The sequence below is a fragment of the Meleagris gallopavo genome, chromosome 1 (genome assembly GCF_000146605.3).
Source record: "Meleagris gallopavo isolate NT-WF06-2002-E0010 breed Aviagen turkey brand Nicholas breeding stock chromosome 1, Turkey_5.1, whole genome shotgun sequence".
NCBI lineage: Eukaryota > Metazoa > Chordata > Aves > Galliformes > Phasianidae > Meleagris > Meleagris gallopavo.
Genome location: NC_015011.2, coordinates 148,963,100 through 148,981,073, shown reverse-complemented (window position 1 = coordinate 148,981,073; position 17,974 = coordinate 148,963,100).

The following is a 17,974-nucleotide window of genomic DNA, read 5'->3' as shown; positions in this document are numbered from 1 at the left end:
AAAAAAAAAAAAAAAAAGGAAATGCAAAAAGTCCAGATAGTTTCAGCTGAGTGGGTGAGTACAGTGTGGTGTTAGATGTAAGCTGATACTGGGAATATGTTTGGAAGGACAACAAGGGCACATCTCTACAAATAGAAAGAGGAGCTAAAGTTGGACTTTTTAAAATGGTATTTTAAAACCAAATCTAGACATGACTTAAAATTATATTTGTAATATGAATTGATGTAAAATCCATTTTTAAATCTGTCTGAAAATATACAGTATTCTAGATACATTGATTTCAGACAGGAATTCTGTTTCTGTTTGCAGCCTATTTTTCTTAAAAGGCTTTGCATTTCTGCATAAAAAGCTTATTAATTATTTGTAACTGCTTGTCATCGTATTCTGATAATAGAGGCCTGGTTAGGGATAATAACTACCACAACGCTATTTTGGGTCATACAGATAATATATATACGTATATACATATATACATATATACATACACGATTCCTGGTGCAATATTACCCAAAGCATCTCCTTTCTCCCTGTACACAGGACCAAAAGTGCAGGCACATCATTTATTGATAAGACAAAAAGAATGTAATGAAATTATCAATGTTCTTGAATTAATTATGAACATGATTAAGAAAGCTAAAATCTCAGGAGCCAGGATCTCATTACCCATTCAGTCTTAGGGATTGCTTTCATTCAGCAAGGCAAAAAGGCTTTGAGCAGTCCCACAATTGCTTTAGTCTCATTTATTTGTGGTAGTATTAAGGTTTATTTGTTTTCTGGTTTGCACTTCTTCTGAAATTATTTCTTAGTTTATTCATTTAACAAAATGTTCCCTCCTATGTCACAGAAGAAAGTGCCTATAAGGCCTAGATAGGTTCTTCAGTCTGCAGACCTCCCTTTGAGGACATTTCTTCCAACTCACATTGCTGGAGCTCCTAAATATCTTTCAAGGTAAGTCTGAGAATGTAGCCAAAAAGTTCTTTCAGATTTATGTCTGCAGCTGTACTACAGTACTGTCTGATTCCCATTCAGCTCGGAGCCTTAATGACATCATTATTACGCTGTCTGAACCAGATTTAACTTGGAGCCTGCACGATATTGTTGCTTATCTTCCTTCCTATGTGGGAGATTCACTATTGCTGTGCTTAAAAAATAATAATTAGTCGCCAATGGTTTAGAAATGGGTCAGATTCTGAACTTTCAGAAACTGGGGGAGACCAAAGGAGCACTGGTACATGCAAGCATGTCTATTTAAAAATCATATTTTTGTCTAGGAATTGGTAACTGGGCTATGCTTTTCGTGCACAATTGTCTGCCTGAGGAATGAGGCGTGCAGCTGCCTTATTTACAGAGTCACAGTGCACCGTATTACTTAGCAATTTTGAATTTCTCTTTACAAGGCCCTTCTGAATTCCTTGTTATTGCAGGTTTTTTTCCCCAAATGAGTGCCTGAATGATGGGGTGTAGTGAATAAATCTTGGCAGAAGCTCTGCTGAAATAATGCTCTGATGATTTTTAAAAACGGAAATAAAATCTTGCTAGCTTTAGAAGCAGAGATCTAACAGACTGCAGGCTTCTTTTTTCTTCTTTTAATGGAAGTTTGATATGTCTTTTAATATCTTTCCTGGTTTTTGTTTTCAAAAAGAGGAGAGCTGTCTGTAGCCCTGTTTTTGGTACAAGCTATTATCTACCAGAATAGACCAAGGACAGCAAAGAACATATTTTAGATTTAAATTAGTGCTGTCTGTGACACATTCGAAAGATCGATTCTTGTATTTTTTTCCTTCGTAATGCTTAGATATAGTATTTTACTGCCTTTCCTAATCTCAGTTAATAAATATAAACAAAATGCAAACAAATTAATTTGCTTAGAGTGTGTACATCACCTAAATGGGACAATCAGACTGAAGAAACAATGATAATGCCTTACTCTCTTGTAGTAACCTTGAAATGTAGAATTACATTTAGAGCATGAAGAAAAAGCCTGTGCAAATATTACTACTCATCTATAAATCTGCAGACAGACAAATGAAAGTGTGTTTAAAGAAATAAATGTAGAGGAACTTTTGTTAAAACTAACACGTGAAAGTCATTCATACTGCTGGTATATACATCCCATGGCAATTAGAAAACAATGTTCCTAGGTCTTTTAAGATTCATGGATGTGAGCTCTTTAAATTTATGTCTAAATGAAAGATTTTACCCTCAATACAATTCTTTGCTGTCTGCTTCAAGATTTCATATTTTATTTAAAAAATGACTATTGAAGATAATTTGACATACTCTTACAAACTACACTATGTTGCTCTGGGCCTGGTTTTAGCTTTCATTTTGTTGGCAACTTTGCAAGTGTTAAAACCATTTGTGATATGAAAAGCATAAATTCTTTTCCTGTATCAGACAGAAGAAAAAAAAAGATTTTTTTTTTTTGTCTAAGATTTTTTGAAAAGGTACTGGAAGTAAAGCTTTTTAAGTTCCTCTCTTTCTGAAGAACTGGAAATAGCTCTGCCTGTTTTGATTTTTCTCTCCCTTTAAAAAGCAATATTATATTCTGTAGGTGCAAGGAATTGATCCGGTTTTCTTGGGAGAGAGAAGTTTAGTAGCATATTTTTGGGTGCCTTCCTCCCCTTTAGCACTCAGTTATTTTCTGATGCTCAAAAATTAGTTTGGAGGATCAAGTTTATTATACAATAAGAAATATATAGCTACCAGTAAAAGCAGCAGTAAATAAATTGTTACCTGTGTGATATGAAACTAGAACATAAGCCTATTGATTTAAACTGTATTATCACAGGAAAATACACTGTTTTGTTTTGTTAGTGTTTTACTATTTTCTAACACAAAATTCATGCTTTTTTGCTTATCTCAAAGAGTTTATGCTTTCATAAAGTAGTGTGAAAGCACTTACTGAACTAAAATTACAGTCTGATGGAAATGTTTAAAGCAAAGTATCAGCAAGAGCGTAACTTGCATTTGTTGAGAATACTAAGTTGCAGTAATTAAAATAGCTCAAATGTGTGAGAGTTTTCATTTGGTCTGTGAACCTTTTTAACAAAGCCATGGTCAGAAATGCTGACTTACTTTGCATGTGTTTACCATATCCTAGATTTTTCTTTATTTCTGGCAGGGGAATGGATTTAAACTGACGGGAGAAAAGTATATGCATAGTTTGGGTCACTGGGGAAGTGTTGTGGAAGGATTACAAAGTCAGGCTCTAAATGAGACTGGAGAAAACTGCTCCTTAGGAGGAGAGGCAGGCTTGCAGTTTGGTAGAATCTGAATTTATTTTTTTATTACTATTCTGAGAGACAGTCCAGGAATAAGGGAAATCTCTCCAAAATAAGTCACAAGGGAATCCAAGAAGTTAGAGAGCTTCAAATTACGTATGCTGATTATATGTCACTTTGATCCCATTAGCTTCTGAGACACAAGGGATGGATTGTAGCAATCAATAATTTTTAACTCCTACTGACTTTGGAAAGAGCAGGATCTGGCCCAAAGTTGTCGTGAAGGTGACCATTTCATACAAACGCTCGAGCTGAAGTTAATAGTAAGAGGTATGTTGTTGTTGTATATTGTTTATGCACTAATACATCACAGTGCATTTTTTTATCTGGCCAGGAGCCGACTGACATTTAGCAGCTGTGTTAACCTGAGTGTAGGAGAGTGCTTTGTGTCTTTCTAAATGCTAGTCAAAAAGTAATGCTTGGAGATCTGTTATCTAATTACCGAAAAAATTAACAAATGATCATTTAAATAAATTACATTTGCAATATATTTAAACTAATATGAAAATCCCTTATTGCCCACTTGACATGAAAAAATATAAATTACACTTTTCAATGATTTTAATTTTTATTTTGAAGGACTCTCCATTCATAAAATGTAAGTCAAAAGACTAAGAATTTAAATAGCTGTGGTTTGCTAATCTGATGACTGATAAGTTAATATTTTCAATTCAACTTTTGGCAGTTCAAGAAAAGTTACAATTTCATTTTCCATAGCAAAGAATAAAAATATCTTTCAGTACATAAAATCTGAAGATTGTCTTCCAGCACTTATTATTGTTGTGTTTTACCACAAAATGTCAGTGATTTATATTTAGATGTTGACTTAAAAAAATATATACAGAGTTTTGTACAGATTGAGCTGATTTTAAACAGGCTCATCTAAAAATCTTAAGTATCTTCAGCAGACAGAGTCCTGGAGTAGATCAAGTTGTATTTTCAAGAATATTAAATTTTATTATTGCAAAGTGTTGTATCGTTGTAGGATAACAAGCTTCTCAGGTAAGGAAGGCTTATTTGGCTTACAGCACTGTAGTGTTACCTCCCTGCTGCTGCTGCTGCCACCCAGATGCAACGTGTATTGCATCTAGTAGCACAGAAGGAGTTTGCATTGCTTTCAGGAAAATTATTTTGCTAGGAGGTCAGCTTTGTTCTGCACGGGTTAAACAAAACTACCTGCTTTAGATTGATTTAAATCAGTAATGGATCTGCTCATAAAGCTGCTGTTACTAGATATTACACTGCTATCTTAGTCCTTTGATAGCTCCGATAAGAAGTGCTTACCACAGAGGATGCTCCTAAAGGACAGATATTGTTTCCTGTACCTTAGGGAGTAAAATGCCATACTGCTGGATCAGGAACTTTTACTAACAGCAAGTAAATTCAGGCCTTATCAAGTTACAGCACAAACTGCACTCATGTTTTATTATTCTCATTAGAGATTTAAGGACTAATTCCAGTTGTTAGCGCTTAGCAGTTTAATGTTTTCCATAGATAAGAATTAAGATTCTTCTGGGGAATTTTTTTATTTGCTAAAGCTTGCAAAATATAATGTGGTAATGCGCTTGCTTTGATGTAATACAACTGGATTTCCTAAATGCTTTGAAGGGATAGGGTTTTAAAAATTTAAATCTAATAACTGAATTTCTCAACTCTAAAATAGTCATTTTCAATCAGATAGAGTTTTAAGAGCTAAAAAAGGCAGATTTTGCCTTAGGGAAAAAAAAAAGGTAACAATATTGTTAGTACTTGAGCTTTCCTATGTATTAGTAGTGTTTACAAATAGATGCAGATCAACAAAGGTAAGTTAAGAATTTTTATGTAGAAAATTATTAATTGAGCAAAAATATATAAAGTCCATCTTTACAAGCAATGATGTTGATGTATTTTTGAGTCAGAAAAAGAAAATATGAGCTATGTCCTTACCAAAATGACATATTTAGAGGAAGAGTAAATTTTGAACTTTCCATCCATTAATTTCTCAACAAATATATAAAGGCATGGAATTGAAAGAAATGAAACAAATAATAAGATACTTGTATTAGGCTTGTGATGTCAGAGAAATGTATTTGTATTTTTGTATGAGAAAATGACTTGAAAATGAAGCTGGGCCTTAATTACATTGGCTTTATAAGTATAACTTATATGATTTGAGAAAGTAGGAGCCACTTATCACAGCCATAGTTACTGCAAACACATTTGCTCTCAAAACTCAGGTGCATCTGGTCGTCTTTTGGAAACTGAGTACTGGCTTCCCCATGACTTGTTGGTCTTCATGTTTCCAAGTCATTGTTTTAGACACTGTAGATATCAGAGGCTTATTAAGAATGACCTTGCATCTCAGAAACTTCAGTTGGGGTAATGAAGTCTATTTATCTAAACAATAAATAAAATTTAAAATGTTGGTGTGTGTTGTTACAGTTGTGCTCTCTACAGCAGATATGGGCACATTTTTGTTGGATACCTCTATATTTTTTCTCTAACTCGTTGGATATATCCTATTTGAAATAGTTTCCTTGGTAATATTATCTCATAAAGGCAGGTCCTGTAAGACTCTCACAGCTAATCAATAATAACTATTGTTAGTAATGATTATTGATTAGCTATGACATTGCATTTGAAATACATTTTTTATAGGGTAGCAATACCAGGAATAAGAGGAGAAGTCCCATTGAGTCGCAGATGTAAAAGACATACCAATTATTTTTGAGAGAGCTATTGTTTCTGAAAAAGCTTATCTGAGTATTATTTCTAAAGTTGAGATATACAAAATCTTGTTGCTTGAATAGTTAACTCTTTTTAAGAGACTGGGCTTGCTATTGGTACAATTCACTCTAACGTAAGATTGCTTTCTCTGGCATTTTCCTTTTGAAGTTTAAAGTATACTTTTTGTGGTTATGTTACTGGATGTAATCCCCTCCTATGTAAAAAAAACAAAAAACGAAAACAAATTTATTATAAGGAACTCCCACCAGATATGTTGGAAAACTTACATGTAGTTGTTCTATGTCCAAAATGCTGTTCAGTAGATTTTCCAAAGCACCCAGGTAACAGCTGGCGCAGGCCATGTGCCAGCCTTGACAGCCCATATGCTCTCTTTAGTGCTGTAATTATCTCAACACAAAACTCTGATAACCCAGTCTACAGGGTCCAGTTTCACTAGGTTAAATTGACTCAGTGGCTTTGTTAGTAAGTTCCTTTGGCACAGTAAGAACTTCATCAAGACTTTAAGTATTGTGGCAGGCTTGGAAAACCAATATGACTGCTAGTTTCAAGACAGGTGTCTTATTAACCCTAGGAGATTGTAGGTTTCAGTTCATTATAGTGGCACCCAGCAGCACAACTATACTTAAAGGTCTGTCATTGTTTCCATTATATGCTCTCCTTTTCCAAAAGACTTTCTTATTCCTTTGGTTTAGCCTGCTTTGGGCTATACTTTGGCATATGACTCATCAGCCTGGAGGCATTTTTCTTCTCTTTCAACAAAATTTGAGCTAAATTGCCCTAGCTTTTTAAAAAATTATTATTATTTTTTAATTAGACTTAGAGGAAAATAACACTTTACATAGTTTTTATACCAGTTTCAGCTTGAAAAAGTTATGAATATTTCTCTTTCTAAAATAAACACTTTGAGAGTTTTTACTTTGTATAAGCCTTATAAGCTTTTTAGGTAAAAATGAACATGAGTAACATAAGCTGGGATCCCCAGTATTCCATATGGCGAGTGGCATTACGAAAAGTGAGTGAGCGTCCATACCTCAACATTTTTTTCAGTGAGTCTGAATGGGCCAGGAGGATGTACACTCAGTTGTGTGAGTTTATCCAAACATTCTTTTGATACCTTTTCAGTGCCTCGACTCAAGTACAACGAAGAGTAGAAAGGGACCTGTTCTTTATGATTGACTTATGTGCTACTAGTGGTGGTTCAGTTCCCTGTGGAAGTATGCAATATCACTCCTGAGTGTTTGGGTACATCCCTTCTTGGGTCTGATGCAATAGTCCTCATTGAAAGCCAAAAAGAGTCAATGAAATCTTTCCTTTAGGCTTTTGGTCAGCACTTGATGTACATGGATTAACTAGAGATGGTCTTTGTGGCTCAGTGTGATAGTGAGCTGAAGAAAGCTAAACTAATGTCTGCACAGGACTAGGCCAAAAGCTGCCTATCTTGTCTGTTCAGAGTCCTTATTGATTCTTCTTGGAGTCTTTACATGGGTGGAGTAATTTCAGCTTGCCAGTTGGTGGATGATAGCTGTCTGCAGATCTCTGCTTGGCAAGCTGACCTTTTCCATTAGCACAGGATGTACAGGACAGCTCCTAAAGATCTGCAGATCGTTTGCTGCCAATTGCTGAAAGGAGATGCCTGGTGTTGCTATTGCTATAGGTGCCCTCCCTTGTAACTTCTCTTTTCAACCCCAGCCCTTCTGGCCCACAGGGAGAAGACTATCTTGCAGTTTGGAAATAAATATAACTCCACCTTCACTGTGCTGGAAAAGAAAGACAAGTTCTGTTATTGAGCTTTCTTCCACAGGTAGTCATACAACTATCATCATCATTTATATGTTGTCAGGAGTAGTCACAAATTTATTGACTTGCACATTATTCTTTGCAAATAAGTTCTAGCTGCTCTCCTCATATTATAATTAAAACAGCAAGGACTTTAATCATTTATGAATTTTTAAACTACATACTGAATATAAATGTATCACTCAACATGATAGAATGAATTAAATTCATCATTGTCAAATAAATGTATCAAAGATGAAATATTTCTCATCCCACATCATTATCCAATAAAATGTCTGTTTTCTAAGTGCTTTAGCAAAGTGTGTGGTTTGCATCATCCTCTGGACATAAATGAAAGTCTTTCAAAATACTTTTAAAAAGTACATTTTTCAAGGACAGTGTTTATAACAAGAGCTAGCTTAGACCTAAGCATTATATTGAAATCTGTACAAAGATGTGTACATTCTTTTCATTTGTATTAGGGTTAGGTTTTAGCCAGCTTCCTGGTTGGTTATACTTTTTTTGTCATTATCTAATTAAGAAGCCTTTGATAGTTTAGTGCCTTTTATGTGTAAGAGACAGGCAGCCCTTTGCCTTTTGCTGTGCCATCCCTCTGAAACCATGTCCCGGTACAAAAATGATGAGAGCCATTACAAGTACAAAATCTATGTCACTTGAAAGGGAGGGACTGCAGAGGCAGCAATGGAAAAGAAGCCCTGGCACAGCTGTTCCCCTGCAGTCAACATGCTGTGACACTTCTACTTCTGAAGGAAGCCTCCTTCACTCTGTTGATTTCTTGTACATGTAGGTTTTAGAGGTTAGTCTAGAGACTATTCTGAGACCACACTTTTTTCAGGAAGAACTCATCTGTGGGATAAAAATATAGTCAAATCTTCTTAATTTTTCTTCCATAGCTTTACTTTGCCTTATGGAGCTGGCCCTGCAGAATTATTTATCCAGCTTCTATCTGCCTTTCCAGTTTTACTGTTCTGTGTCTTACAAAAATAGCTCAAGACCAAACACAGGAAAAATCAGTCTAAAGACAATACTGCTATATTGATATCTATTCTTTTGATAACTTTCATCCTTTTCTGGGACATTTTCTTTTCCAACAAACTCATATCCATCATTTTTCCTAATTTTTAGTTCTGCTTCTGACTCCCATAAACTCCAGTGAGTGCTGCCTATCTTTTCTGTTTTCCTAGTGACCCAAGCAAATTCTCTTATCATTAGTAACAGACAGGTATTGAATTTCATTCTTGCAAATGCAACAGCAGTTCTGTAGTCTTGTGTCGAAAAAGCATATAAAATACTGAAATCAGAAAGCAACTCCCTGCACCAGCATCCTTCAATGACTCTCAGCTAGATGGAGCGTGAGAGTCATTTTTTTTCAGTCAATTACTTACAGATTAAACCTTTTGAATTCTGGGCACCTATCTTTATGGAGGAGCTTGTATCATATAGATCACTGAACAATCATCAGATGGTGTATTTTGGACTCATGCTTGAAACCCAACAGATGCCAAAGTGGTGCTTCAGAGGGGGCTGGATCCAACCTTAGATCGTTACTGGTGTAGACTGTAATCAAATCACTGATGTACAATTTATTCTGAGTTGACAAATACTTAAATTAATGAAGCCATCACTGTCCTGAATAACACCAACCGTATATTCTGCATTCATAGTTAAAGTGCCAGTGGAAAAGAAATTAAGAAAATAAGAGTATATTTAATGTTTCTCATTTGTGCTAGATACATCACCTTCCTTTTTCACATGTAGCATAAATTAAACACACTTCACTGTATGTATTATTTGTATAGCAGTTGGCCATATATCAGGATGTAATCTAGTTCTCTAATTAGCTTCTTCCAAGTACTTACAGTTACCCCAGGCTGGTGATCACCCATATGAAAGCAAATGTGGCCCTGGCAATTGTACATGCAGTTGGACAGACATGGTAAAAATCTTTTCTAAAGCTTTCCTGTGGCTCACAGCCACAGTATAAGCAATAATTGTCTGAGACAGTTCATAGAGATCAGGCAGTTTGCTTGTTATAGTGAAGCATGCATCATGAAAGTGGACATTTGAGGTTTAATGATATCCTTCTAATAGCCTTATGATAGAATTCCTTAATACTGAAAGATTTTGTTCGTTTGGAAATATAATTTTCATGAAGTCTCAGAATAAAAAAGAGAGAGTAGAAGTAAAGTGCATTTGCTGAAACCCTTCGATTATTTTTCTCTTGCTTCCTAGCATCGTTTCAAATACTGGAAGGTGATGCTGTATTCCTTGGTGTGCTTTCAAAAGTCAAGAGCGGCAATATTTAGCACATGCTTGGGCAACTGTGTTTGAAATCCATGCTTCCTCTCTCTGGTGTTCTGATGTGCCTTTAGGGGATGCTTGCCTGTTTGTAGTTTGTTTTCTTTTGTTTAAGGTTTCAGCTACTGCATTGACTAATGATTATACAGCAGTAAACTCTCGTCCCTGCTAAATTCAGAGGTAATGCCTCAAAAGCATTTTTCCCTTGTGTGACATAAAACAATAAAAGAACTAGACAATCCCCCTTTGAGGAAGAATAATCCTTTGTTTAAAGGAAAAAAAAAAAAAAAGCATGCATCTTCTTGATGCCAGAGGGCACAGAATTCAAATCAAAGATTAAGCTAATTGATAAAAATAAAACAAATGTCTCACAGTATAGTCCTCTTTGCATTATTGAGTCTCCAGTATTAATCACATATGCTGTTTTAGTATTCGATTGCATTTAGTTTTGAACGGTGAAATATCTATCTGATACACAAATAACATGGGATATGCCTGAATATGAATTCTGTCTCAAAATGCAGAAGTAAATTTCTTTCCTTCAGTAATGTCACCTCAGCACAGAATTAGTGGGTCCTCAGAATTCAGAGACGAAGATCAACTCATTGTTTCTAGTTTACCTACACATATTACCTGTCTTTAGTATCACAACTAAGAAATACGTGTTTACTTTTCAATGATATTTTTGAAAAATCCTTGTATATTCTAATTGTGGCATTCATTTCTATATTCAGCTGTCTATTGAACAATTTGCACAAAAGCTCTGGTTTGATTAGGTAGTCTCTTAAGAAAAGGAAAAGGAAAAAAGACAACAACATGCTGTTTAATTATTTGATGCTGGGATCTTCTGTGCACATGATGTGGTAAATTCAGCACTGCCAATTTAGGACTGTTGTTTGCCTAAAATAGTAACAACTAACTATAAATCAGAAGTTAGTTCAATTTGAAAGAAAAACTTACAGCTGAGAAGACCAAGTGCAACATAGTTAAACTACCATTTCTGCCGCAGTCTGCAATTGTTGACTATGTTTACTGAGGACTTCATTTTCATTAGTAGAAGTTTCAGAGCAAAAATCAGCCATAACTTTCCTGTCACCCGAGTAATTCCAAAGCTATCAGAGAGAATGTTTTGTATTTAGTTTTCAGTATTCATTTTCCTGTTTCAGGTTTTTAATTTATTTTTATTTTTAATTTTTTTTCCTTTTGAGTGCACTCCTGGGCTTATGGTCGGTTATTAGCGTGACAGTGGTGGGGCAATTAGCTCCTGATGCAAATGCTATTGGTGATGTGTCTAAATAAATATAGAGTAATTACAGATGAGCTTTCCAAGGCTGCAGTCTGTCATACCATTCCTATTCAACTTGACTTGCAGAAGTGGCATCACTGCCACCATGCTAAACAAGAGCTGTAATAGAAACCAGATAGCCGCTGCTTGCAGACTGGGGCCTTAGCAGTAGTCTGCTCTTTTGCAATTGGTTGTGTCCTGAGTTTGTAACAAACACTCATAGAATGAATGGGCTGAGTTTTGCGAAAATCTGAGTCATTTCATGAGTCCCAGATAATGCACAGACCAGAAACCAGTCAGAATTGGGCCCAAAAGCGGATGTTCCCAGTTTGAGCATTACCCCCAGCCTTTCTCCTGAGGAAACAAAATGAACTACTTCAGACCCATGTGCACAGTTGCAGCACTGCTATGGACGAGAGCAGCAGCATGAAACCATGGCCTCTCCTGACTGTTTTCAGCATAAACTCCACTTTCCACAGGAGCACCTGTGTCAGGACCAGTGAGGAAAATGGATGCGTGTTGCAAACACCTACTAATGTTTAGTGCTCACTTGGAGCGTTGTCCAAATTGACATAAACATGCAAGAATGCCTGACCATTATACTACTTAAGAACAATTGCTTTATGTCCATTAGCCTAATGGTTTGTGAGGAGACTGAAGTCTATAAAAATATTTATATTCATAAAAAATAAGCATCCAAGCCTCCACTACATTTTCCCTGCAATGAGTTTTTAACATTTTGGAGGTTTGTCCTTTTGCAAAACCACTTAGTCTACAAAGGTATAAAATATAGCTCTTAATGGAGATAGTACATTTATCGGAGTGCATTAGACAGCTCTTCCTTCTCCTTCTCTTCCTGTTTGATTGGCAGCCAGAGTTCCTAGATGTAACGCTATAGGAGATATTGTTTATAGCCGAAGCAGCAGGATCTGGCACCAGAGAGGACTCCACAGGCACTTGTGTTGATGGTAGCTTTGCAGTTGCCTCTGGGTCTTTCATGTGGCTGGGCTGATGAAAGCTATCTGGGCAGTTATATGCTCTTGGAAACCATTTCTTTTTCCATTGACATTTTAAATGCTTGTGGTGATTAACTGTTTGTATGCAGAGAATTTTAAGTCCTGCACCACAGTAGCTCTCTGCAGAGGCTGCTGGCACATGGTGTGCATCTATATTTCTCTTTTCTGCCTAAAATCCCATTCCCATGTTCGGTCAAACATTTGTTTAACTATATTTGTATATGTTTGCAGTGCTCCAGCCTCGAGGAAGGAACTCTAAGATACAGCATGATGGGAGGTTTTATATGTGGCTTCAGATCCCCACCTCCAAAACAGTTCAGGGATGCCATTCTGCACATCTCAAGATGCTAAAAAAACCCTCAAACTTAACTAAAAACTGGTAGGACAGGAACTTTGCTGAACATTTTTGAACAGCTAAGTAAAGCCATGGGAAGATGATAGTGGCTTTCCTTCCCCAGCTTCTTCTTTTCTTCACACACAGTTCAGTAAGGGAAAAGAACGTTCATGGTAGCCTATCAAAGTGGCTGGTGCATATTGCTTCTTAATATTTTTAGAGGCTGCCTGCAGATTCAGGCACATGCATTGTCTTAGATAAAAACCACAAAAGATGCATGCTTTTGGAGGAAAAACTCCCAAACCCAGAGCTTTCCTTGCTGTGCTATACTTAGTGAATGATACTGAAATCAAGCATGATAAATAGAGTATGGCTTCACCAGGAAGGTACGTAGCTTAAATAATGTCTAAAGGATCCATAAAATGGACGTTGCTGTTCAGTGGTGCTGAGCATGGGGACATTTTTAAAGTGGATTGTCCAGGAAAAAAATACAGAAGAAAGGTAAGATACCATAAAAAACTCAGAAAAGGAGAAAAATTAACAGGAGAAGGGAGTTCCATGCACTTGTGAACAACTTCTTCCATTAAAATCACCGTAGGATGTTCAAGACAAATGTTTCACTCAATGTTTCTGGCTTGCACTGGCTCTGAAAAATTCTGGAAGAAGTCCTGGTTTGCTGTATGTGGTAGATGGTTTATGGCAAGAATCCTGAATTCTTCCTGTGGACCTGCCGCTAACCCTCCCTTTCACTGGAAATCAGAGCTGCTTCATCCCTGTTACTACAATATGATAGAAAGAATGGAAGAGTAAAACACTGGCAAGCTAACACACTGAAAAAAAATACTGGAAAAACAATTATATAGTTATTTCTTCATATAGAACTGTGTTGTGCTAAGGCAGGTCTCTCTGAACTTTCATGTGAGCAGGCTTTAATGCAGTTAAGGTGCATGCTGGTTACTGATCCTCAAAGGGAGGACTGGAGCTTTGCAGGACAGAAATTTATTTTACAAAAACATAGTAGTCATGTAGCTTACTAGCATTTTGCCATGTTCCCTTCCTCTTATTCTTTACAAGAAGTGCTTCCTTTCGAGCTGAGCAGCTTTTCCACCTCTTAAGCATTACGAAGACAGCAACAGATCAAATTACAGTTTTTTTTAAGTTTGGTTTTATTAGGACCATAATAAGGTTCATTGAATCTGTGAGACTTAAGAATTGGATCAGGTTTCTAGTGTAAATTTATACAGAGATCCTGCTAGTTTCAGTGGGAATTCTGCCTGAGAAAGGACTTGGGATAATTAATTACCAAAATACAGTCAATACTTTGTAAATTATCATGATACCAAAGCATCAATATTACAACTCTGCTGAAAGAGCTACAGGAGAGGATAAATTTGCTGAATAAATGCCAGATTCATCAAACTGCTCCATAAAAGTGCACTGGTTCCACTCATAGCTGGTGTTGATAAGCAGTAAGAACTATTTATTTAAAAAACAAAAACAAAAACAAAACAGCAAAATTCATTTAGATTTTATCTGAAAGACAGTCTTAACTTTTTTATTTGCTTTCAAGTGTAATATTTCTTTCAAATGATATTGTATTTTACATTTTACTTTTATTTTCTTAACTTTCTATTTAATTTTTTAATAATTAATTCAAATTATTCTTAATTAATATGAACAATATAAAAAATGGTTTTCAAAAGATGATACAATTTCTCACCTCTCTCACAGCAGAAATTCCTAGGAAAATCAAAGCTTAACCTTCCTTCCTTCTGGTCTGAAACTTTATTTTTAAACTGCCAGATTTAAGTATATTTTAATTCAAAGTAAGTTTACAATGTTTGAAAGTCTAAACTTTAAAATCATCAGGTATATTTTTATTATTATCAGGTTTATTTTTATATAGATGTGATGCAATCCATCTAGATAACATAATTCATCACGGAAGAGAAGAGATGAAAAAAGGTGAAGACTTTCCTCTTCTGTGCATAGCTGGCTGGGACATAATAAGTAGTTCTTGTTTTGAATCTTCTGACTGCCTTCAAATGTCATTTCGTCAAGACAAGTCTAATTCTAAGCAAAATTCCACTGGCCAACCAAACCATGGCTTCCCTATATGGAATCCATTATACAGTGGAAGTTAAGGTCATTTTTATTTTCATTATTGCTGAATAGTTTGTTAGTATCACTCTGTTTAAAGATTTTTACCAGTTTCTACTGAATTAACTAGCAGAATATACTGTTGGATTGCAAATATGTGCTCGGAGTTGCTTTTTCATTCAGATTTGAAGTTGTATGTTCCATAAAATACAGTGGTACTAAAATTCAGATCTACTTTTTATTCTGTTTCCAAGAAGACAGTGACCTTTGGGATGTTTGAATTCAGATAGGTTAGAGATGTACCTTAAGTGAAGCTCTAATGGAGCTTGTTTGTTCCCTTGAATATCAGTACATGTGTTTTTTAAAGTTCAAATTTCAGTGTCAGATGTTCCAAACTTGCCTAAAATTTGTCAAACTCTGATTTTATGTATGTCAGTGGAATGCAGTCAAAGTTTGTATGTGGTCTTAGTTTAAGTGCTTCCTCCACAGAATCACAATTCTGTGATTCTGTGATTCTGTTGCCATGGAAACTAACATTATATACAAGGTGTGCAGTATGCACTGTGCAAGTACTGGGAGAAATGCATGTTTGATATATATGGAAATGTGATAACTTTTTAGGAAAAAAAAAATCCTATATAGTATGCATAGATGGGTATTATTTTTTTTTAATTTATTTTTAATGGAAATACATTGTTTTCATAAAATAATTAAACTTGCATTCTGTTTTCTAGTGACTTCCTTACAAGATTAGAGTTAAGGGACTTCTTTCACTGTGAAGATTTGAAGAAGTTATTCAGCTGTGATACTGTTCAGTTCTCATATTCAAAATGAAGGGAATAACATCAGAAAACACGAGTCACTACAGACTTGTGAAAGTAAAACTAAAAACCTCAAACCCCACAACATCATAGAAAGGCCAGGTATTATTACAGCTGATACGGTGCTATTGGTCTGTAGTTAAATAAGCTGGTATTGCAGATCAGTACTTTCCAAGCAGTCTGATTGTGATGCAAAGCCTTATCCAGATCAAGTTTTGTAAGTTATTATTAAGGACTAGTGAGCCATTTGACTGCAGAGTTACAAAGAGCATTTCTGATCATTATATCATTTATAGCTGATGAAGAGAGAGAGTCACAAGTCTAATTTTAGAACATCCAATAAGCAGCCTCAGTGCAGATATTTTCCTTTTCACTGGTGTAATATTGCTCATTAGAGCTGCTGATGAATTGGGTAGATATTTTTGCAGTCATGAGTACTCTGGTCATGAGTACTGACTGACTGTAAACAGAGGGGAAAGCAAAGCAAAGTGAAATTATTGTATATTGAATTGAAATGTTATGAAGCACTGAATTAAAAACAAGATGAGCTCACTGGATCTAACCGTGTGGGTCTGAACTTGTTTGCCTCATCTCCAAACTGAGCTTCATATGCTTACCTAATGAAATCTACAGCTGACCTAAAAAACAACTTTAAAGATATTATTGTACATTCAACTTTTGCACAGAGGGTCGAAACCTGATTTAGAAGAGCATATTGTATCCTAATCCAAGTCAATTAAACTATACTGTGGTTTGAGATATTCCCAACTAAATAACACTGAATGTATGAATGCAGTTCTTTTAAACAAACCATTTAAACTGCATTGTGCAGGTTGTTCTTAGATACCCCAGGAATGCATCAGCCAGCAGTTCTCATCACGGAGCCATGGTTTTTCCTCCATCCCACTGCCTTTCCTTTCAATGTTGCTTCAGATACTGTTCACATTTCTTGGATTTGCTGCAGTCAAAGTGGAGTAAGGAAACAAGGTTGACAATGAGGAGAAGCAACACTTTCAGGGAAAAATTAACCTCATTTTAAATTACAACCTCGAGCTGTCAGGAGGTGCCTTTGGAAGTGGATGCATTTTTCCTGATGAGTATAAAGCACAGTATACAAATAGTTCATACTGAAATGTTTTATTTGTAGACATCTAAACCCATCTGAAAAGTTTATAAGCAGTAGTGTTATTCACCCCAAACATGGTGGCTTAATCCTCAGCAGGTAAAAAGAATGATCTTTCCTTGTTGCCATTCTGTGAATTCTGCCTAGGCAGTGCACTGCTGGACGCAGGCCATGGCCATGCCACAAAATGACACTTGTATGCTACAGAGAATCAAGGACCAATATGTGAGACCATAGCCCAGACACAATTGTATAGCACGTAAGCTCTGTTGCTTCCTAGATAAACTCTGTTGTATATAGACTGCCATTTTTCCAGTAACTTGAAATTTCCTGAATTTTTGAAGGTCTACATTTCACCAGAGAGATTAAACAAGGTCGAGGTGGGTCACTTCTTTTCTATTTTCCGGCTGCAGATAGAAAAGTTTAAGTCCTGAGATTCTCAGCCGAGCTCTAGCTACTTTATCTATGGTCTTCCCTGGTGCTCTAATGAAGTTACTCAGCTGAGAACAGAAATGACTGCCTTTCCCTAAGTTTTTTTCATTAAGTTAATTACAAGCTGGTGCAGTTCCCTTCTGGTTCTTCAGTCCCTCAGTGGTTTAGGGTAGTTGGTACTGCCCAATCTGAAAGGAAGAAAATACTCTGGTTGTCTGTCACCTGACAGATCTTGCCTCACTGCTTCCTGTTGAGTATCATGGATCCTTGGCTCCCAAGCCTGTGTGACATAGCACAGCTGTAGCGGTGCTCACTAAACAACTATGCCCCTCTCTCATCTTTCCTTTTGCGTTCTTCCCTCTGCTCATGAAAATACTGATTTTTCAATAAACAGAACTCTTATTTGGCTCTGTTCATTTCCAGTTTCTGCACTTCTCTTTACCAGTCAGCATCTCCTGCATGCTATTTTGGCCCCTGAATATTTCTCTACTAATTCTTTATCCAGCATACAGCTTTGCATCTCCTGGTTTTATCTTTCTGATGCAGCAAGATTTTGCTTTGTCTAATTTTATTCTATGGTTGCAGAGTAAAAGGTTCTTTACAGCTGTCTCTTATTCTCATCGTATATTTTCAGGGCTTTTCACTATATTGCATATTTAATATTTGCTAAACTCCACATTGGAAATGTTGAAAAAAGGTTAAAAGGTGTTAATAAAACTGGGAAAAGTATGGATAAAAGATATGCTAAAATGCTATT